We start from the raw sequence: 25,078 nt of genomic DNA, 5'->3' as shown, positions 1-25,078 counted from the left end.
TTTCTAATGCAGGGTGTTCTATTTGAAAAAACCGATTAAACACACTTAGAAATTTCTTAACTTTAGCTTTATGTACAAAACACCTTGTATGACGCAACATTTTATAAGCCTATTTAAGCCTTTACTTACATGTTGGACTCCCCTTCGGCCGATTTTGATCACTTTATTACAAGTAATAATGCAATTATTGCCGATAACAAATTCTGTTTGTAACAAAAAATGTTTTGCCCTTAATTCGAATATTTTGTTTAATAACGCCACCAGTTTATGGAGAGCTGAAAACTGATTCAGATTCAGAATTTTACATGGAGTACCAATATGCAAAAATATAGGGGGTGTTTTATTTAAAAAACAAAAATTTGTTTGCCCCGCACTTACTCAACCCCCTGTATAGTATTTTTATGCTGTAGACCAAATGATCCTGATTAAATTTAATATAACGATGTTTTTTAGAAAAACCAGAAATAACAACAATATGGGACTTTTGCGCCACCCTGTATGTAAAATGTATTCTGGTATAATTAATTGACGCCAATGTGGAGGGGTAGACAGAGCGTTTCAGGTTTTATTTCAGGAATGTTGTTAATATAAACAAATTTTGGTTCCAACAAATAGACTGCTCAGTTTGGGCCTGCTTATTTTCAAGGCTACTGACAATATGGTCAAAATATTTAAAATATAACCCCTCAAAATAAATTATTTAAAAATAATTAAAATTAATATGATGTCATACTTAGCTCCTACATGGTCGAAATTTGGTTGTCACTTTTGTGTGTGTGTGTGTGGGCTGCTTTTTATCGATAGGTAAGTCTATTTATAAAAAGCTTTTTATTGTTTTTTTATTGAAATGTACAACCGTCTAGCTATTATTCACCCGTAATCTTGTGTTGAAGAAGGATTTAAATAAACTCCGAAACGTTCACATTAAAGAAACAATTTTGACTTGAATGCTGTTTCATTGTGAATTGGCCTGAAAAGTTGACCAAAAACCAAGAAAACATAATGATTTATAAAATTGGTAAAAGAAATTCAAAGCTTTATTTTTTTTTCTGCTGTTTTTAACGAAATAGCCTTTATTATTATACTACTTATAGGCTGGTCACGACCTTAGATCTACTCTATGCATGGAATTTTGAAGTTTTGCTCTCTGTATATTTTTGACAATGATTTTTATTTAAAGTTATAGGAAAATATTTCTTTCAATTTCATTGCCGCGTTGCCCACTAATAATGAGATGTTCGATAATGCAAGTGTCTTCTTCTTAAAGTTAAACAAGATTTATAAATTAGTATATAATAAATAATTTGTTTTATTTTGTTAAATTATTTATTTCAAGGACAGTAAGCATTGGTGTTTTAATGATAGACGTCTATTACTTATTAATTAATTCGTACTACAATTATTATTCTTGAAACTGTTGGTTTTGTACATCAGCCAAATAATGATAATTGTTTTCTTAAATGTGACAACTTGCAGTGTCCCTCTGAATATTATACCAAAAAATCTTTCTCGGCTTTTAAAAAATTGTTGTCGTTTCATTATACAGAGAAAATTCCATGTATAGGATAGATATCCAAAAAGATCGTGAACAGTCTATATGCACTGTATTTCATTTTTCTAACCTAACAATTTATACTACTTAAGAAATGTTGACACCGGTAATAAAACGAAACATGTTAAGTACACATATTTTACAGGTTTAGATTTAAAGCTTATCTTACTAACCGCGTTTTAGGCGTCTATATAATATAATATACATTCTTAAACTTATACAGGATGTTTTAGGTTTTAAGACGCGAACTTAAACCGCGTATTCTAGTCAAGAAATAACTACAGTTTGCTAAATAAACTTTATTCAAAGATGCTTTGTTAAAGAAATACAGGGTGTTAAAGTTTTATTTTTTGTAGTTTCATTGCTTACAGTTTTTGAGACATTTAGCTCAAATTTGGACTATATGTATCATGTCATGCATCATTCGATAAGCCAAAATTTTGCAAAACTCTACAGAGTGCTCTTTTTTTGGTGTTTGGGTCCCCTTTTTTCTTCCACAAACATTTAGTTTAGAAACTTTTTTTCCTCTTTAATTTTTTCCGTTCCTGTCGCAGTTACAAGTTACTTACAAATTTATCAGAAAAACCACCCCAAACTCTCTTCCAATTTGCATTATAAAATTCAGATGTTTTTTTATGAAAATAAAAATTTTTAAAAATCTGCTTGAGAACGGTTACAGATACGGAAGCAATAAATGACAGAAAAAAAGTTTCTGAATCTAATCAGGAATTTGAATTTTTAGGAAAAACATTATTGGCTCACTAGAAAACCATTTGGGGGGCTAAAACTACAGGAAAATTAAAACTTCCACACTGTATTTCTTTAACGAAGCATTTTTGGAACATACTTTATATAGCAAACTATAGTTATTTCTAGACGTAGAATACGCGGTTTAAGTTTGCGTATTAAAATCTGATAACCCCTGTACAGGGTGGTCTTTTTAACTTAAGATAGCAAGATATCTGGAAAACCGTAGAATTAAAAATTTCGTGTCAACGGAGACCTACATTAAACCGAAAGGGCTATTTCCGAAATATATCTTTAAGTGTAACAGGGTGACACTTAAAAAAGTGTGACTCCATACTGTTACGGTCTGGGCCTACTATGCTCGATACTTCTTAACGAGCGCTCGCTTCGGGATGAAACCGATGCGCCGTAATATCTGGCCGGGCGCGTATTAAAGTAGGCCACAGTTAGGAAGCGCCGCACCTGGAACAATCGTTAATATTCGACGCAAATTGCGAAGCGTTTCGCGGTCATTCTAGAACGTGGTTTGCGAATATAAAAGACGCGGTGTCAACCGCGGGAGTAGTGAATTTGGGAACGCGGTAAAGTTAAATAGTGGAATAATTGTGGAAGTGTAGTAGTGTTTCTAATAGCTGAGTTAATTATTGTATGGAGTGTTTTGGAAGTGTAAATAAATTTATTAATTGTTGAGTTAAACTGACTTTGTGTGAACCCACGGGAAAATCGTAACAATTGGTGTCAGAAGTGCGATCAGACTTTAGTGCGACGTGAATTGGAACTAAACTTCGGGTTAGAGACTTGTGTTCAGAACCGGACTAGAGATTTTCGGTACAGTGGTGTGTTAAATTTATTTTATGCCAATAACAAGACGTCAAAGTGCAAACATGGAGGCCCAACTTGCAGCTATTATGGCAATGCTTGAAAAACAAGAAGAGATTCGACAACAAACAGAAAAGACTCGACAACAAAACAAGGAAGAACAAGAAAGAATGCGACAACAAGACAAGGAAGAACAAGAAAGGATTCGACAACAAGAGAAGGAAGAACAAGAAAAGATTCGACAACAAGAGAAGGAAGAACAAGAAAGGATTCGACAACAAGAGAAGGAAGAACAAGAAAGGATTCGACAACAAGAGAAGGAAGAACAAGAAAAGATTCGACAACAAGATATGGAAATGCGTCAAGAAGATAGAGAGCGTAACGCAGAAATATTGAACGTTCTAGCGGGGACCAAAACAGAAATCCAAGAGTATGTAACCCATAGTCTCAAAAAGATGGAGTGTGATGTTCAGGTAAAATTAGACGATGTTCGGGAGGACATTAATAAAATTCAGGTTGATGTTCGGGAGGACATTAATAAAATTCAGATTGATGTTCGGGACATTCATAAAATTCAGAATGATGTTGAGATAAAGCTACGCTACTTAGAGCAGAAAATTGACAGCAGAGTCAGCTCTACAGTGTTCACCGGAAACGGGCTCAACAAGATCAAGCCTCCCACATACGATGGTCAAACTTCATGGGCAACGTACCAACTCCAATTTGAGGCCGCTGCAAATGCAAATCGATGGAGTAACGAGGAAATGGCTGTAGCACTGGTGGTGGCATTACGAGGACCTGCATTGGAGCTGTTACAGACTCTGCCTATCGCCCAACAAAGCAACTATGACGCATTAGTAGCTGCATTAGAACGACGTTATGGGGATCAGCATAGGAAAGGAGTGTATCAAACACAATTAAAGGCAAGACTGCAGAAAACTGGTGAAAATTTGCAAGAGTTTGAGGCCGAAATTCGTCGCCTTGTGCATCTGGCTTACCCAGCCGTCCCGGATGAAACCCAAGAAGAACTTGTGGCACAGTATTTTGTAGATGGGATTCGAGATCCGGAGGTAAAGAAAATGCTGAAGATGTTCAAAGGGACCAACAGCAGCGAATTACTGATTCGAGCGCTGGAAGTTGAAGCTGCGTGCAACGACTTAAAGCCAAAAATCAGGGCCGTGACTATTCAAGAGGAGAGGGAACTGCCAGCCGATCATGTTGCTACATCAATAGATAAAATTGAATCAATGGTCGGCCAAATAGTGCAACAAGTGGCAGCATTAGGAAATGGTCTTTCCACACAGTTAGAACGATCACGCCCGATCACGAGAATGGAGTGTTATCGATGCGGACGTACGGGACACATCAAACGAGATTGTCGAGTAAGGATACCGTCCCGCTCTCCAACGAGGGACGTACAACCATCCAGAAAGGACCAGGAAAACTCCCACTAGTCAACATTACGGGGCGAATGTTGACTAGCGAAAACAAAGCCCCCAGAATTATCTCCATCAGAAGCCTGGGTAGATCAATGGGAAGCCTGAACGTAGATGGAAAGGTGGATGCGATGAACGTTACTTTTACTTTGGATACCGGTGCGGCAGTATCTTTGATCCGGTCAAACCTTGTGGATAAAAGTCAAGTTAAGCCTTTACGAAGAAGTATTCTCCTGCGCACTGTGACTGGAGAATCGGCTAAAGTTTTAGGAGAAATAACAGTCAAGATTTGCCTTGGAAGGATTACGTTTTACCACACTGTGCTAGTAGCAGACATTGAAGATGAATTTATTCTGGGAATGGACCTGATTCGTCAACATGGATTTTCTTTTAATCCCGAGCAAAATATCCTAAGGTTTGGAAGTGAAGAGTTCATCCTGTCAACCAATCACCGCTATGAGTCACCCATTAATGTTTTGGCATCTCAGACAGTAAAAATATGCGGCAATTCCGAGCAAATAATCATTGGACATTTGGAGCAGAATTCTGGGAGCTGTGTTGGACTTGTACGAAACCCGGACCGACCAGGAAGATGCCTCATTGGGAAATCACTTGTAAATGGAGGAAGTGAAGTCCCAATTAGAGTTGCAAACATTTTTCCAGACGACGTCAAAATCAACAAAGGCGAAATTATTGCGGTATTCGAGCCTGTAGTCAAAATAACCAATTGCGATGGGTTACCAGAACAGGAGGAGCAGTTGGGGGAAAACAAGCTCTTAAATGAACTTGAAAAGACCTGGAAACATCTGTCAACACCGCAACTGAAGAAGGCTCAGAAACTGATTTTGGACCATGCTAGCATATTTGGAACACCGAACAATATGGGAAAAACTACTATTGTAAAACACCGAATTAACACCGGCAATGCACAACCGATTCGACAACCACCTAGGAGACTACCAATAGCCAAACAACAGGAAGTGCAGGAATTAGTGGACAGGATGCTTGACGACGGAGTTATAGAAGAATCCTGCAGCCCTTGGTCATCGCCTGTTGTTCTGGTCACTAAGAAAGATGGATCAAGCAGATTTTGTGTAGATTACCGAAAACTGAATGACGTGACCAAAAAGAACAGCTATCCACTTCCCCGTATCGACGACACACTGACGACTTTGGCAGGATCCTGTTGGTTTTCCACTTTAGATTTGAGCAATTAGAGAATGGCCAGTACCGAAGGATAAACACGAACTGAGAAGCTTTCTAGGACTTGCCACCTACTACAGACGGTTTGTGGAGGGATTTGCCAACATCGCAGCTCCGCTACATCAACTTACTGAGGACAAAACACCCTACCGTTGGAATACCCAATGTTATCAGGCGTTCAGAAGGTTAAAAGCATCACTTTGCTCCAGTCCCATCCTCAGTTATCCACAACCAAAAGGAAAGTTTATTTTAGACACAGATGCCAGTAATTCTGGTATTGGAGCTGTATTGTCTCAAATCCAAAACGGAGAAGAACATGTCATAGAATACTTCAGTAGGAAACTTACCAAAGCAGAACGGAACTACTGTGTTACGAGAAAAGAGCTACTGGCAATAGTAAAATCAGTCGATCACTTTCACAAGTACTTGTACGGACAGGAATTTTTGATAAGGACTGACCATGCGGCACTCAAGTGGCTCCTCGGAATGAAACAACCGGAAGGACAAGTAGCAAGATGGCTTGAAAAACTCCAGCAGTATAATTTCAACATCAAGCATCGACCCGGAAAGCTGCATAATAACGCAGATGCTCTATCAAGAAGACCTTGCGCCGAAGATTGCAAACATTGCCAGAAAACGGAACAACGTGAAGGAGTTGTGTCCATCAGAATGGTTCAGCTGAAGACCGATGATGAATGGAGTCCCGATGAGATTAGGAAGGATCAACTAGAAGACAGCGACATAGGCCCATTGTTGTTGAGAGAGGAACAAAGCGAGCCAAGACCAACATGGCAAGAAATCTCTAGCAAAGGCCTGACGTTCAAAGCACTTTGGGCTCAGTGGGACTCGCTTGTGGTTGAAGGCGGCTTGCTAAAAAGAGCTTGGGAGAGTGCCGATGGAAAAGAGATAAGGAAGCAGCTGGTAGTTCCCAGAGGAAGGGTCGACCACGTACTGGAGGAAATGCACAATGGAAAGACTGGTGCTCATTTGGGAGTAAATAAGACTTTGGACAAAATCCGGCAACGCTTTTACTGGGAGAACTACTGCCAAGACGTGAAATCATGGTGTCGACAATGTTCCATTTGTGCAGCTAGCCACGGACCACAGACGAGATCCCGGGGACCTATGAAGCAGTACAACGTAGGATTGCCGTTCGAACGTTTAGCCATAGACGTCGCTGGACCTTTTCCGGAGACCAACAGAGGCAACAAGTACATTCTTGTTGCCATGGATTACTTTAGCAAATGGCCTGAGGTGTTTGCAATTCCAAATCAAGAAGCCAGCACAGTCGCTGATATTCTCGTCGAAAATGTCTTCAGTAGATTTGGTGTGCCGTTGGAGTTACACTCTGATCAGGGACGAAACTTTGAGTCCAAGCTCTTTCAGAGGCTCTGTGACCTGCTAGGCATTAGGAAGACCCGAACAACGCCGCTTCATCCTCAGTCGGATGGAATGGTCGAGAGATTTAATAAGACCATAGAGCAACATCTCTCAAAGGTTGTTGATCAGCATCAGAAAGATTGGGACCAGCATATTCCGCTCTTCTTGATGGCTTATAGAGCAGCAGTCCACAACTCAACGGGACAGTCACCATCTAAAGTTCTGTTTGGTCGACAACTGCGACTTCCATGTGATGTGGTGTTCGGATCTCCAACAGGCCAAAGCACGAACATTGAGAACTACGTTGACGAGTTGCAAGACAGATTACTGAACATCCATGATCTGGTCAGGGAAAGTTTGAATCTAACTAGCGACAAGATGAAAGCTCGTTATGATCTGAGGGCCAATTCGGGAGGGTTCCAGAAGGATGATAAAGTTTGGTTGTTTAACCCTCAGAGGAAGAAAGGCAAATCACCGAAATTAACACCTGTTTGGGAGGGACCTTACAATGTGGTAAAAAGGTTAAACGATGTCGTGTACAGAGTCCAACGCAGCCCCAAAGCCAAGATGAAAATTGTCCATCTGGACAGACTCAAGAAATACCAGGGATTAGATGAAACGGATCGGGACGATCAGCTTTAAGAGGGGGGCAGTGTTACGGTCTGGGCCTACTATGCTCCATACTTCTTAACGAGCGCTCGCTTCGGGATGAAACCGATGCGCCGTAATATCTGGCCGGGCGCGTATTAAAGTAGGCCACAGTTAGGAAGCGCCGCACCTGGAACAATCGTTAATATTCGACGCAAATCGGGAAGCGTTTCGCGGTCATTCTAGAACGTGGTTTGCGAATATAAAAGACGCGGTGTCAACCGCGGGAGTAGTGAATTTGGGAACGCGGTAAAGTTAAATAGTGGAATAATTGTGGAAGTGTAGTAGTGTTTCTAATAGCTGAGTTAATTATTGTACGGAGTGTTTTGGAAGTGTAAATAAATTTATTAATTGTTGAGTTAAACTGACTTTGTGTGAACCCACGGGAAAATCGTAACAATACAATATAATATTTTTAAATATTTTTTTACTATATTTTATATTATCAGTTGCAGTAGTTTGCAGAAAAAAGAGACTATTTTTTAATGTTTCCTGTATGTTTATTATACAATTTTTGGCAATACCTACTAATGACTCCCGCTTTAAATTTGATATAATTTTTTTATCAAATAAAAATATAGATATAGCATTTAAAAAGACGACCTTTTTTCGTGGCCTGCTAAGTCACCCGATGTCTCTAGATTATATGATACAATTTGAAGAATTGCATACAAAATATTTTTTGTGTTTTAAGCTGAAAAACAATTTTTTGTGCAACAGTCATTTAAAGAGTAAAAAGTGAAATGATGTGTTGCGATTCACGCAAACACGCCTAATCCGAATGTTGATAGACTGGGATATACAGGGCCTTGACGGTTTAAAATTTAACTTTTTTTTATTAATCTGAAATTATCAGGATTACCACGAGAGATTTCAATTACCAATAATTTTTTTGGTGGCTTAGTTGCATCTTTGCAAATTTCACTCGTCCTAAAGGACTAGTGTAATTATGGAAAACATGCTAGAATAAAAAAATATGTGGTTAATTTAAAAGCGCGAGCAGTATTTATGTCTGGTTTTTTTTCCGTAACATTAGTAGTAATAAAATAAAAAGTAAAAGAAAAAAAGTAAGTAAATTTTACATTAAAAAATTAATACAGGGTAATCCAAATTAATTGTACGATACTTAAAGGGTGGAGAGTAAAAAATAAACACCAAAGTGTCACTATGGTTGAGAAGTGTGGCTCAATATATGCCTCAAAAAATAGTTTTGCCATTTTAATTAACTAACCACAAAAACTCGTATTTGGGATGCTTGTATTTTAAAGTGCTACTATTTTAAAATGATTATTTACAAATTCTTTAAATTTTTAATTAATAATATGGACTGGTCAATGCAAAATGCAAAATGAAAAGAAATATCCAGACAAGCATCCTCAAGCAGAAATTATGGAATATCAGATGTGCCAACTATTTTTATGACACTTTGGAGTCTATTTTATCTGCACTTTCTAACCTTGAATTATCCGATAATTAATTTGGACCACCCTACCTATATAAAATAAAATAAAATATAAAGTATCTGGAGGCTTTATACAAACAAGTCAAAATCAAAAATAAAATAAGGTTTATGAATTTTTATAAGGTTGAAATATGTTTTGATAAACACATATAATAAGAGAATTGTACCGTGGTAATATAATGATTCGATGACGACGTAAAATTACAGATAATATTTTACATAATTTCACGAGGACGAGGAAAATTGGTAAGGAAAACTAATTGCAAAATTAATTAAAGAAAATTAATTGGGCGGAATTATATCGAAAATAATTGAATATAGATATAGGATATGATACATGAAACATACTTAGAATCGTCAAGAGTATTTAAAAGTGTAACAAAAAACGGAATGTTTTATTTAAAATAAGCAAGTTAGTACTTACTTCCGCCACCACAAGAAGTGCTGTAACATAGAATATATTTTAATTGAATTGGACTTGGGCTTACTGGATTGGGCTTTACTTTATGTTGCCAAGTTTACAAAACTCTTCTATTTATCGTCTTTCTTATATCAATCAATGTCTTTTGTCATCGGACACCTTGTCTACGTTGACAGTTTTTGTGCAAACAAAAAGGAAATTTACAAACAAATTTATTTTTTTTTTTTATATTTTTTGTTTACTAATCTTTCATTAACGAGTTTGCTGAAGAACTGGAAACGTATATTACAAGGCAAGTTTTAAATAAAAGACTTACCACGTGTGGTAACTACTGTATGTGCATTTCGTCGTAAAACACGAACAAAAATGCAAAAATTTTAACTTTTTACCTGCACTGTATAAGCGGTTGTCGAGCAACCGTACCAGCAACAATGATCTGTTTACCCGTTGCCCGACAACCGCCTATACGGTGCAGGCCAAAAGTTTAAATTTTCTCTTTTTTGTTCGTGTTTTACGACGAAAGGCCTCAAGTTAGAGATCCGAAAAAAATACACAAAACTAGTCCGTGATAGGTACTACAACTTTAATTAATACGATTTTTCAATCAATTCAACCGTACAGGCGCAAAAAAATCAAAACCGTTTTCCCATGTTAATCTCCTATGTCCAGGGTGCTCTTGGACACCTGGTATAACATGTTAGAAAAAATTTAGTTTTCTTGTTAAAAAAGATATAAAGTAGTTTCTATCTTAGTTGGCATTGACTTCATTAAAAAATCTCCAAAGTAATTTTAAAAAATTAACTAAATAGGTGTGCTAAAAAATTGCAAAAACTGTCGACTAGCGAACGGGACAATATTTGATAATTTACCATATTAGGACTAAAATGCGTTTAGTTAGATAATCAGTTTTTGGAGGATTTCATATAAAATTTTTTAACATTTAGTATTAGTTCATCCCACATCAAGTAAAACTGCGTTTGAATACAGATGAATCGGGACGCTTAGTCTAAAATGGTCGGAATTTGTAGTTTGATTACAAAAACGAAAACGACAAACTCGAAAAAAATAAACATACACTGTATGTAAATAGTATATTCAACTTATTGAAAAACATCGTTTATAAAAATTGACGCATTTTAAACGTTTTACCGTGATGTGATTAATGAATTTACTGGGCCACAAGTTAGCAATGAATTGATGTCAAGTTTTTTCTTATGGAATTACTATGTTTCAATGACATTTTCTGATTCGGTCTCTCATTCTGGTCACATTTCATGTAACATGCTGTATGATTGTGTTGTAGATGGATCTGAACAATCTACAATGGTTTACTTGAATAGTTTGGCAGCTATTAATTATTAAAAAAAACTACATTTTCAAGTAAATATAAATTTTTTATTTGATTGAATGCTAAAAATGTGCTTGAATTAAAATAAAAATTTTCGAAGACGTTTTGTAAAATCTCGCGTGTTATAGGATGTATTAATCCATGATTCTTCTTTTTAAATAATGAAAATTTTTCGGTTTTGTTGCATATACCTTATTTTTTAAGTTACCCTTTGTTAATGATCTAGAAGCCTCAAATCTGGTGATCTAGGTGGTAATTAACGTAAAGCAAAGTTTTCTTTAATAATTAAGTAGGTGCCAAACGAACAAAACAAAGTTTAAGTTAACCATACAAAATGTAAAATATGTACTAATATGTCTCTAAAGAAACTAGGAAGTAACATGTTTTTTACAAAGTGTTGTTTCCACTGTAACTTAACTTCCAAGGTAACAATCAGTTAATTAACTAACCAATTGGAACGAAATTCAAACTGGAAATTTGCCCTCCGATTTATCTCTAATAAAGTGTATATCCACTTAAAAACATATACAAAGAGCCGACCCTCACAGTTAAAGTGCCCAGAAAAAAAATCATTTATGTCCATATAGAGCGGATTTACCACCGGGCGTCGCATGTAATCAGTATTATTCACTATTTTCCTCATAGTTTCTTGGGTTTCAGTTTTACTGTGACAAATGCACTCATTTGTAGAAACGTGGCATTATCATTCAATCGGATCAATTTATTTTTGAATAAACTATTGTTCACATCGATGATTTCCCGGTTTTTACCGCGGTAAAAATCTTAATGTTTATCAGTGTTGTTAGGACAACAAAAACAGTTCCATTGTTACCCACCGCTTTTTCGATCAGACACTAAATGTCAAATATTTAGTTTATCGTAGCTACGTGTAAAAGTTGCGTCGTTCTTGGACCAGATAGAATACAAATGTGGGTAGTTTCTTGAGGTGTGGTCCGTAATGATATATTCAGTACGTACTAGTAATATTTAGTTTGACGCATACGCAACAAATATCGTTTTGAAAGTGAGTTTAAGTGTGGTTTAAGCTGACTCCTTGAAAAACCTTGATTAAAACTACAGTATTTAGTGTTTTTGAAACGGCCAACAATTCTATGTTTACCAACAGGTCTAAATAGCGCCAGGTTAGTATTTTGCAACGCACTAGAGTAGAGCTTACACCTTGGTTAAAACCACCCTACCTCAAACGTTTTTATGAAAAGTAGAGTTTACAACCAAGGTATGTAATGATTACATTAATTCAGGCATTTTTCCAGCAGAATACAACTCTACTTAATATTTTTCTGATATTTTTTTGTGTATTTGTTCTTATTCAGTGTTTCTTGAAGCAAAACCGCTCAACACCAGCTTAAAAATTATTATATCCATGTTTACATGGCTGAAATGCATTAATTTGTTTAATAACAGAGTTGAGGTTTATTTACAACTGAAGATGTATGTGAGTGGCCACCGATCTTATGGTTACCATATCTATATGGTTACTATATCTGCAAAAACAGGTCAGAAAGGGTCTTGTGGGACTTTATCAAATTTTAGATATCGAGACACTTTAATAAGTATACATACAGTCATAGGTATTCTGTCTTTTAACAAATTACATTTAAGTTGATTGGGAATTGAAAGTAAACTAGTTTTTATTTCAGGCATAAGTTGCTGTGTACACAATTTCCAAATGTGGATCATGAAGCAAAACGGCCTTAATACAAATGTTTGACGCGCCTAGAACCGCGAAAGGATCGTCGCGAGGTCAAATGTCACCAACATCAACAATCCTACAAGTATTTCTGTCGGCAACTTAATATCCAAATTAGCAATTGTGATCTATGTCATTGGACACAGCATGAACCTAGAACCCTCTATAAACCAGAACCCGAGTATAAATGCGCAGACTGTTTGTTTTTGTTTTTCAAAAGAGCTCCATTAAAAAATTGTCACATCACATCAATTACCAGATGCAAATTGTGAGACTCACGTTATGCAAACTGATTTAAATGTGTCTTCTTTTAATGTAAAAAATCACCCAGAAATCCCTTCCATTTTCGAACCAATTCTAAGTGCGAACTGTTATTAAAACGAAAAACCAAACACCCATACCTCTGACAAAAAAGATCATTATAATATCAACCATGACTTGGAAAACTATTCAAAAAAAGATGATTATCATTGCAAGTTCCGTAATAAATGCTTTCATACCCAACCTGACTTTAACACACATTTTAAAATAAAAATTATTATAATTTATTATTTATAAGCCTTTTAAATGTAAACATTGTGAAAATGCTTTGAGCATGTTTCTACTTTAAATTCTTATATTCACACTTGTAAAAAGCCATTTAAATGCAAAGATTATCATGTGTCAAAGAATGTTTTGCGAAAGTTTCTATTTCAAATCATGTTGAAAATCACATTGGTAAAATGCCATTTAAATATAAAATATGTTGTAAATTTTTTGTGGAAATTTCTACTTTAATTAATCATGTTAGGGTAATCAAATAGACAGAATAGGGTTCACACCATTGGAAAGTAATTTTAATGTAAAATAAAACTTTTCTCCTAATTATTTTAAGTAAACATTTAAGTTGTTTATACATTTTTGTACACCATTAGCTCACAGAACAGTACCCTTACCCAGCTATGTTTTTGTTTGTGTTTTGATTGGCTCGTAAACGCTTCTTAATGTCGACGTCGATTTGACAAATATTTGCATTTTTTGGCAATTTTTACAGGAGACACAAACATAGTATGCCAAGATATTATTAGTATATTAACAATTATTTGTATGGTGGATTATATTAAATACGAAATGTAACCTGTTTACTTAACTGCCATAATTATTTATAATACAAAAATCTGGCTTGAATCGATTTTATATTTTTTGGAATAATAATGTATGATAAAGTGAGAATTTCCGTTCGTAAATTAATCAAGAAAATAGAAATTTTATGGTGTAGTAAAAACTTTTTTCGCCTTTAGCCGGATTTCAATGTCCGCTACGTTATAAAATTTTCATGTTCTTGATTAAGACCAATTCAAAAAATAAAATTGTCATGCTATTGATAAAATTACTCTATTAAAGTAATACAAATTTCAAACTCAAGTGTAGGAAAAATAAAAATAACCTATTCCTTATCATTAACAGTATCAAAACTCACTTAAATCACTTATTGCATAAATAGTTATCACAAATCTTTACACTATTTATTCAGTATTTCTGATCAGATCAGATTCGCAGATTCGGGAAGAGCATCAGGTACTACAATATTATTTCTCAAAGTTAGGTATTCTACAGAGTGTACATTAAGCCTATGATCAATAAGGTACCGTGACCTTCTTTAGATCAAAATATGACGATTTGACGTAATTGTCATTAGGAAGGCCTGGTTCCACTGCTATTGATGGTCCGATTTCTTGAAAAAATAATCTATTTTCAGAAATATTTCGAGAACGTTTCAATGGATTTTAATGGATCTTGCTCTGGACTTGTCTGTAAGTAAGGCTCATCTTTTTATTAACAAAATATCTGTCTTTAGCAAATGGCAAGTTCTTCAGTCGGTTGATTCAAAAATTACCAGAACCAGAATGTTTTTCTGTCTCCGTGCTATTTATCATTTTACAGATTTTTATTTCAAATAATGTAACCGTCAGTTATTTCGTTACTGTCTACTGACTAGTCAAAGTTTTGACGTTGGTGACAGTTTAAGAAATTGTTTCAAACAAATCTAATGGCGAATTCAAATGAAGAAATTACATGAAAATGGGTAAATAAGGATAAAGATAATAATTGACCATGTCGGTAATTTCTTAATTAGAACTGTCAGACTATCGTTAAAGTATGATAGTGAATTTGTAGTTATCAAATCAACTGGTGGCTACGTTATTTGTATTAAGTAAATGTATGAAACAGTAAACAGCAGGGAGACAAAAATATTTATTGCTAAAAAACTTTGAATGCTAGAAGATTTTACCAAGAGTATTAAAGCCTTGAAAATTGTTCAATGCATCTGATGAAAAATAAATAAATGTATTTAATAGCACGGAATTATTTATTTCAATAATAAACTAAAGATGGAAAGGTGAGTTGTGTGTAGTTTTATTTGCTATTTTGCTTTTCTATGACAGTACTTAATAACATTAATAGTTACTTGTGACTGTTTTGTTACATTTAGTATGGTCGTAATTTATTCTTTTGTCAGCTCCACAGTATTTGGCCGAAGAGTTTTTATTTAATGTGGGTAATGTGTATTAGGAAAAGTGTCTTTATTTTCTATTCCTTTTAATGTCAATCTTCGCATGGCGAACTGAGTAACTGTGCAGAAGTTGACATTGGGAGTGAACAAAGACCAGCAATTAGCCATTCATATCTATCAAACTTACGATTTATTTTCCAACTGATTGGCATTCTACAGCAAGTTTTATGAATTTATTTAATCCTTGCCAACCTCCACCTGTTCGGTGTTCTTATTTTATCCGGTTGTAGTCGCGCTTAAGCTTAGAAGGAACTATGCAAAAACAACATTTTTCCCACATAAAAACTTCTTATTAGCTCGCAGTCTGCCTCTAACACTTAGACTACGGGTAGTAAAGTGTTGTTACATATGGCCCATCTTACTATACGGCGCAGAAACGTGGTCTCTCAAAGCTGGAATCCTGAATCGCATCGAGGCGTTTAAAATGTGGACCCTCCGGAGATTCTTGCGCGTGTCGTGGATCGCACATGCACCGAATGAAGAAATTTTAAGAAAAATGTCACAATGTTTTTACAGTTTTTGATCAGATGTTTTGACTAACTCATACATAGTGTTATTAAACCTCTAAATTCAGATTATGGGCATAACAAGGAAGATTTGTGGATATTCTAAATTTATTGTTCTAGTACTGTAATCATTGCTACTCTCGATGCAATATAAAATTTACAATTTAACGCAATGTAATACGAAGCCGAAGAAGAAGAAAAACTAACTGACAAAGGAATTCTTCATCATTTCACATAATATTTACCGCAACAGCTAAAAGGATCCAAGATTTCCTTGTATGAGAAGTAGAGCTAGAAACACATGGAGTAGTATGTCTAGACGCAGAATATTCATAGAGAAAACAGCACAGATTCACAGCACCTTACTGAATCCGAAGAGAATGTCGTTTCGGCAGGCATAAGTGGTAGTGACAAAAGACTAGTCATTAACTGCCGCTGTCAATATTCTTGCGTCGGCTTTAGAGAAAGCAAAGTAATAAGTTTTTGACACATATCAGTTTACGAAAGCAAGTCTAATTTTCCTAACTTCTTTTCGGAATAATCCTCCCTAAATATAAACTTTCTTTCATAAACTTATATAATAACTTATGTAACAAAACCCTTATTCTTCTTGCTAAAAATTTTCCACAGGTTTCTGGACATATAATATGGTTTACGTTTGTCATTGTTTTTCTCAAAGTCCTCCACCAAAGAGATTTAATTAATTATTATGATTTGCAAATAAATGTTATAAAATTAAACCTACAGAAGCAAAGGAAAAGTGTATCCACCGCTATGCTGCATACGCTGAAGAAAAGGGATGATATCAGGTAGGTAAACAGCATAATTGTCACAACCGACACAAAACCATAATAGAGTACTTGCATGAATTATTTCTATTAAAGATGGAATCCTGTAGAAGAAATAAAAATGAACCCCAAATTACAATTCTAAAACACATCATTGGATATTAAGGGTTTGGTGGGTTTGGAGTAGTGATGCTTTCTGTGCAGTCACCAAAGTTGAATAAACAAGTACTGTTTTAACATTGATATAAGCAATGTGTCGCATTTTAGTTTCTAGTATTTTTACAGTCCACTAAAATATTACAAGCTGGCAACGTTAGTTGATTTGTCAACACCTTAGGTCTGTCAACAATGTCACGCGGTAACATGTCAGCAGGAGATTGGGAAAGAAAAGAGGTTATCGAATATGAAAAATAGGCATGCTTGTAGTAAAAATCGACTCTGAACAAATTATTTCTTGGGGCTTTTCCTCAAGTGATAATCGGAATGAAAACCACCATTTGCTTATTTAGTGGACTGTAATATTTATTATGCAAAAAAAAAATGGTAAACTAACGAGAGTAATAACTATTTACACCGTTCATGCCAGTTGCCGACCAAAGACAAAGAACAAACATAAATCTACACAGTCTCTCTTAAACTAAAAACTAAAAAGCGGCGTTGCCGCGTTTTTCCCTTTAATATATCTCCCGCCCTTAAAAGCCTCTGCTTTCAACACACATCATTCAGCACTCACTAGCACTAGTTTTCGAGTGGCACTACACATACACGGGCAGCTGCTCGCTTGTAAACGCGATTTTTAGTCTTCACATTAACAGCACGGAAAATTCGTCCCAGAGGCCAATGCCTTGAAGGAGCGTTGTCATCTTGGACTAGAAGAACAGATCCAACCTTCAGAGTTGAATAGTCACTGCGCTGCCATTTGGTACGTTGCTGGAGAATGTGGAGATATTCTTTTCTCCATCGGGTCCAAAAATGTTGACTCACCATTTAAATATGCTGGTAACGCTTATTATGGTTTATTGGACAATTAGTTCAATTTTTCTCGGGTAATACAGTGAGTGTTGTCCAATTAGAAACTGAGGTGGTGTTATTACTTCCAAGTCGTTGGGATCGGAGGAAAGGGGGACTAAAGGTCGTAAATGTAATATAGCTTCTATCCTAGAAGTTAGAGTATAAAACTCCTCATAATTCAAATGAGTACCATTTAAGACACGTTTCAGATGATGTTTACACGATTTGATTGCGGCCTCTCAGAGGCCTCGTAATCTACCTTTAGATGAAACAAGTTTGTAAGACATTAAATTACATATTTCAAGTTGGAAGCACTCCAACTGAACGAATTTCACTAGTATTAAAGTTGCATTTTGTATTTCACTAGTATCCAGATTTGTCAAAATCTGAGTATTAGAGATTAATAAAGCTATTTTTCTCTCTTCTGGAATGTATTGTGATTTGAGTGACCATTCTTCTACAGGACATGTCAAAAATTGAAGACCATTCCCCAAAGTGTGGATTGGGATATTTCAGAAAGCCTTGCCCCTCGCGAAATAATGTCCGCAGGATTGAAATCAGACGGAACATGTCTCCATGAATTTATATTAGTAGTGCGCTGAATTTCCGCATCACGATTTGCAACGAAAGTTTTCCATTCCAACAAGCATAAGCTAGTTTTAGATTTAGATTTAGTTTTAGATTTTGAAGTGAGTTCACTTGCGTCAGAAAATCCCTCTTATCAGAATAGAACTGAGAATCTGTACTAAACCAACCTGTGAAATTTCTTTTTCCAGTTTCACCCAATCTGACTGGACAGACTTGGGTAAAGGATCATCCCAATGAATTTGTAATTGCCACAATTTTTGAATAATGATTTTTGCACGTATAGAAAGCCAAGAAGATATAAGGGGTCGAAGATTTTTGCGATAAGCGACAGAATTGTCTTTTTTGTAATACTACTGTCTATACATTTTAGCCAAATCTGCTATGATGACAAAACTGTGTTGACAAAAGCGCAATAAAATTGAAAATAAGTCACTTTGAATAGTTGGGCCTACCTTTAACACATCATTTAACGATATGTTGGTGGAGGTTTTACAAGAAGCCTCAAATACTACCCTTACCTTGGTTGTTACTGTCAGGCTTTTCAACACTGATGCGTTAAGTGGGAGAATTATTTGTTATATTACGTGGAACTTCAGACATAATATGTTTAAGTTGTATGTATTCAGCCAAGAAAGTTTTATCCGAAAAAGCTAATTCTGGGAATTTTGTTAGTCGCCTTTCTAAAGCATAAAAACGATTGTATGCAGTTTCTTCAGAATTTCCCAAATCACGATAATTGTCTTAAGTGGTAATTTGACCACAAACCTCCCAGATTCATTCCTGTATGTATATTATATTATTCCTTATATATATATATGTATATTTTTCTTGAAATGATCTTCATATTCTAGCTCTTCTTTAGACATAGAACACTCAACAGCAGAATCTACCTCTTCAATTCACCAAAATTTGTCAAAATTGACAATTGGAGTATCTTGAGTGAAAAAACAATTAGTTTGAACAGAATCAACCGAGTAAAGTTTCTTGCAGAACGGGAAAATTTGGGCCTAATTTAATTTGACCTGCACAAAGCAATTCATAATATAAAGCCCAACCTAAAAGCATATCAATTTCAGTACATTGGTTAAATTTCGGGTCCGCTAACATCAAATGAGAAGGAATGTTCAGCTTATCGATGTTGAGAGATCTGAATGGAATATCACCACAAATGGAAGGCAATACTAGAAAAGACACACTTTCTTTAAATGCAGTAATTTTAGAACAAATTGTTATATTAACGCATTCAGATATGCTCGTTTTAATTTTATTAATGCCAATTACAGGTATATCAATACTTGTGGTATCCAGTTGAAGTTTTTTGACACATAAACGAGTTACAAAATTGGATTGAGAACCGTTATCAAGTAAAACTCTACAGGGAAACAATTTATTATTCGTACCTTCGACATTAATAATTGCTGTAGAAAGAAGAATAAATGAGTCAGTTTGTTGATAAGTCGATAAAACTGTATTATTGGCAATATCAAAAAATTCCTGACTAGTTAATGCATTTTCTTGGCTATGGCCTATTTCTAAATTAAAAGCAGGTGGCCTTGCGGACATTTGAGTAACTGATGCGTCATTATTAGCTTGATTAGAAACTGAGCGGTGCAATAAAGTCGCATGACGCTGGTGGCAAATTTTACAGCCACTAGATCTGCAAACTGATTGTCGATGACCGTATCTCAAGCAATTACTACAAAGTCGAAGTCGCTTTGCTTCTTCGAAACGTGCATCAATCGATAGTGACTTGAATTTGTCGCAAAAATAAATAAAATCTGACTGATCCAAGCCTAAAAAGGTACCTCGTGTTTTTCCTGAACTCTGAGACTGGGAACTCTTATTGTCTAGAGCCTCTAAAACTTGACAACATTGTGATAAAAATTTGAAAAATATCTTAAAGCAATATGCGATTCTTTAGCAGGTCGTTGTAAATTTATAATATTGCGTAAATGAGAGTTTATAATGACTTTTTTATTCTCGTACCGCTGCTTTAGTAAGTCCCAGGCTGTAATATAATTTGAATCCGATATGGGTAATGATGCTATTATGTTAGCTGGCTCGTCTTTTAGAGATGCTTGTAGGTAGTAAAGTTTTTCTACATCGGATAATGTTTTATTATCGTGAACAAGTGCATTAAACGTGTCTAAAAAACTTTGCCAGTCGCTATACGAGCCTGAAAACTGTGGATTGCCGAAACTGCGAAATTATTTGCTTGCTTTTAGACAAAGCCGCGTAATATCTATTTTGGAATATTTCGCATTCATTTTCTGCCTCGGCCTCATCAAAATCAGACGGAAACCTTTAAATACATAATTTATATTTGAGTTTGGGATGTTTTGAACTTATCTAGAAGCGTTTGAATCTCGCCGGAACGAAATTCAATGTTTTCGATTTGATCGATAGTATCAACAGTATTTAAAAACTTTTCAAACCGTGTTAACTCAGCTTTTAACTGACCTCTTTCGTATTTTAACCTCTTTAATTCTGCGTCAGCCATAATGTAATTGCAATAAAATAAGTGATTATCGATTAATTCGTGTATACGTGTCCAATTTACATATTGCCTAGGTTAATAATATAATCGAGAATTTGATTACCGAGATAGCGAGATACATTAAATTGACGTGAAGTACTGACGGGATTTAGGCAATTGGTATACTGGTAAAATAAATCGAGAAATAAGAACGGACTGACCTTGTTTGTGCAAGATGTCGATGTCGAGCCGGCCGGCTTCCGTGAGAATTCGTGTAATGTGGATTTTCGATGAATCAACTTATTCGGTTCGAAGACCAATATTTCTTGGGGCTTTTCCTGAAGTAATAATTGGAATGAAAACCACCATTTGCTTATTTAGCGGACTGTAATATTTATTATGCAAAAAAATGGTAAACTAACGAGAGTAAAAACTATTTACACTGTTCATGCCGGTTGCCGACCAAAGACAAAGAACAAACATAAAACTACACAGTCTGCCTCAAACTAAAAACTAAGAAGCGGCGTTGCCGCGTTTTTCCCTTTAACACAAATCAACAAATAAATGTTTTAAAACAGTCAAAGATCAAAATCATTTGTATTCTTTCTAAAAACCTAAATATAAAATTATACATGATCTTCGAGCCGAATGGTTTTTTCAGAGGAAAAACATCCAAGGTTAGTTGCAGAAACAAAAATCACATGTCGACAAAGTCAAATTGCTGTACCAAAACCGGCTAAATCGTATTGAGCGAAGTATCAGAAGCATAACTTGGTGGAAAAACTGGACTTCCACCAAATCAACAAGCCAATAATCAATAGAAGAACGAATCGAAGAAGTTCTGTGTGAAGACTTGAAAACAAAGGTCAATAAAGGTCAAGTAGGAGCATATCCAGATGCTTTCGGTGAGTCAGTTCCAATCTTTAAGCATTTATACCTTTCAAAAATATAAATCGAGTTTGTTTTGCCTTTATTTGAGTGGATCTAGGATTCAAGTGTATAATATCATACTGTTTCTTGGTTGCTATAGTGTCAGATTCACATTTGTATTGTCACAGATTCCAACATTATATTCACCATACCTATCGTACTGTACACTAAATAATGTCAGCAACTCTGGTTCAATCGACGAATATTTATTCAGGTAGACCGGCCATCTAAAATCACTGGTCTCCGGGTCGGTCGGCGAGTAACAGTCTCTAACTTAAAGTGGTGGGACGGTTCGCTACCCTCTTAGGATCCCAGGCTTTAGAAGAGAAGGGTTCTCTCGCAACTTAAAGTGACCGTTAGAACCCTTAACCCTATCAGTTTACTACTTGGTCCTTTGGTCACACCGTACAAGAGCACCTTGCGTGTCCCCCTTTACGGTGTAGCTGAAGGGCTGAATTAGACTCGCCCTCCCCGTACTTTCATGAAGACGTCGGTAAATACGGCATTAATGGCTTTCTAATCTAGGTGTAAGGATATCCCCTCTGTGTTGCTTATTTAAATCATTTTTGTAATAAACGAGGCTTGCCTGTGACCTGGGTTGACTCTCTACCATACCTCACTAGGCACCTAGGGGTGACACGTACAGTATTGTCAAACTGAGACATATCAGCAGTTTGTGTATATAAACATTCAATTAGTCTAAATTATGGAATGAGATATGTCTAATGCTGATTTAAAGCAGTTTACCACAAGGCGTGAACAAGTAAAAGGATCTTTAATCTTTAATTTAATAAGTTTACTTAGTTTGTTGACAAATGTACAAGTACAGTCAAGAGGAATGTAATAATGTGCAATTAGAATCTAGGCTAGAAAATGCTTATATATTATTATAACATTTTAATAATTTTCAAAATGATATCGAGCTTTTGGATGAGTATGAAATTGGTTCCAATGAGCGTTCAGACTTTGAAGATAATTATTATAGTGCTATGCAAATTGCAAATAAAATCATTCAAACTTATCGAGAAAAAGCATCAGTAAAACAGTCATGTCACAGATCAATCCCATTCAAAATTTAGGGACTCAAGCTCTTTCATTTCAAAATGTTCGATTTTCAGTCATAGATCTTCCAAAATTGTATGGCGACTATGAAGAATGGGGTCAGTTTAGAGATATGTTCACTTCATTGGTTCACAATGAGCCACATCTTGACAATATCAAGAAATTTTATTACCTGCTTAGTACTGTCAAAGGTGATGCTGCCAAGTCCATTGAATGTATTGAAGTAACTAGTGATAATTACAATGTAGCATGGGACTTGCTTGTGTCACGATTTCAAAATGAATCAGTAATCATAAAGCATCATGTCAGTGCTTTGTTAGAAATACCCAATATAGAGAAAGACAGTAATTGAAGAACTTTCATAGATTCTGTCAAGAAATATTTAAGGTAATTAAAAAACTTGAGTTAGCCACACTTGATCAGTGGCACACTCTGTTGTTTTCTATTTTTACCAAAAAATTAGACCTGCTCACTCAGAAGGAATGGGAATCCTTATTTATTTCAAAAAATCTGCATAATGAGAGAGAAGTATTTACAGATTTTATCACATTTCTATAAAAATGTTGTCTGTTATTAGAATCAATACATTCTGAAAGGCCTGACAGTTAATCTGCGACCAAATTTGAACATAAAGCTGTAAATAAATTCAACAAAAAAGGCCTTTTTCTGGATATGCTTTAAATTCTAACTTTGTTAACTGTCATTTTTGCAAGGGTAATCATAAACTATATGAATGTGAAAAATTAAAAGAATTGCCAGCAGCATCGCGCATACAAGAAATAAAAAATTTGAAATTCTGTACGTGACAATCATAAAACAGCTCAATGTAATGCTCAAGGTTGTTAAATTTGTCATCACCAACCCAATACTCTTTTACATTCAGAACAGGCAAGAAACAATAATTCCAGTCTTCATACCTTTGCAGCACCTAGAGCAACAAATACTTCTGAAGCCTCACCCAACAATGTTATGTCAATGTTGTATGTTACATCAACAAATAATAATCATAATAACCTTAATCATAATCAATCACTAATTTCGACATCCAAGTATCATTCTAATATTTGCAATGACTCTGTATCTCAAGTAATGTTATCAACTGCAAATGTGTTGATTCAGGACTCCAAAGGTAAGTGGCATAAGTGTCGAGCCTTATTGAATAGTGGCAGTCAGCCAAACTTTATTTCCCAAAATTTGCTAGAAGCATTGGTAGGGCAAGCCTATCAACTAATATAAGAGTTTGTGCCAGCATAAAATCAATTTGTAATGATTAATAGCATTGACTTTCCAATAAATTCACTAAAAATACCTGATCATGTTGTTCTAGCAGATAATCAATTTAATAATTCTGATGGAATAGATATATTAGTGGGAGGGGGCATTTTTTATGAGCTGTTGTGTCCGAACCAAATTAAACTTGGCCCTGAAATGCCAATACTACAGCAAACTCAGTTGGGGTGGATTATTGCAGGAAATCTTTCTATAAAAAACATTGTAAGTTCACAACAATCAAATGACCAATTGGTTTGTAATATATCCATAAATAAAGCTCTTGAAAATTTAATTGAAAAATTTTGAAAAACTGAGGAGAGGTCTTCTCAAATAAAATCGGTGGAAGAAAAAAAACGTGATCTTTTTGTAAATTCATTAAAACGAAATGAGCATGGACAATTTGTTGTTACTTTACCAATCAGAGTTGGTGTAGGACTGTTGGGTTCATATCTAATGCAACCAAACGATTATTCAGTATGGAAAGAAAGTTCATTAATTTTTTGAACAAATATGAGTCACTTGGACATATGACTCAAATAGATCCAAATGAAGTATCAGATATATCTCCTGGAATTTTCTACCTTCCTCATCATGGGGTCATAAATGAGTCAAGTTTGACCACAAAGTTAAGAGTTGTGTTCGACGGCTCATGTAAGTCAACACCGAATATTTCTTTTAATGATTTACTAAAAGTAGGACCAACCACGCAACGTGACCTTTTCACAATTTTATTACGATTTAGGAAGCAAAATGTAGCTATAACTGGTGATATTGACAAAATGTATCGCCAAATTCAGGTCATTGAATAACAACGCTACTTGCAGCGCATAGTGTGGCGGACCAATGAAAATCAAAAGATCAAGCATTATCGTCTAAATACTTATCGAACAAGTAGTGCATTCTTGTCAATAAGATGCCTGCAGCAAATAGGATTTGAAAAAGAAAAGTGTTTTCCTCTAGAATCTCATGCCATTATTAACGATTTTTATGTTGACGACTTGTTAACTGGAGCGGCTAATATTCAAGATGCAATTAATTTAAAACAAAATTTAGCTATATTACTTAAGTCTTATGGGTTGCATCCTCGAAAATGGGGATCCAATCGGAGTGAAGTGTTAGATCAAAACTATTTTTCACTTAATCATTGTAACGAAGTTACTATTT

General features: G+C 35.4%; 1 long non-coding RNA gene across 1 annotated transcript; it reads left to right on the top strand.

The window, feature by feature from the left end:
* Positions 1-646: 646 nt before the first annotated feature.
* LOC145739783 (uncharacterized) lies at positions 647-15,111 on the top strand. Its single transcript, XR_014181208.1, has 2 exons — positions 647-804; positions 12,678-15,111. It is a non-coding gene; the product is annotated as an uncharacterized LOC145739783 (long non-coding RNA).
* The last annotated feature ends 9,967 nt before the right edge of the window (positions 15,112-25,078 follow it).

The sequence above is a fragment of the Ips typographus genome, unplaced genomic scaffold (genome assembly GCF_016097725.1).
Source record: "Ips typographus isolate SLU unplaced genomic scaffold, UJ_Ityp_2.0 IpsContig44, whole genome shotgun sequence".
NCBI lineage: Eukaryota > Metazoa > Arthropoda > Insecta > Coleoptera > Curculionidae > Ips > Ips typographus.
This window is presented reverse-complemented; position numbering and strand designations above follow the sequence as displayed.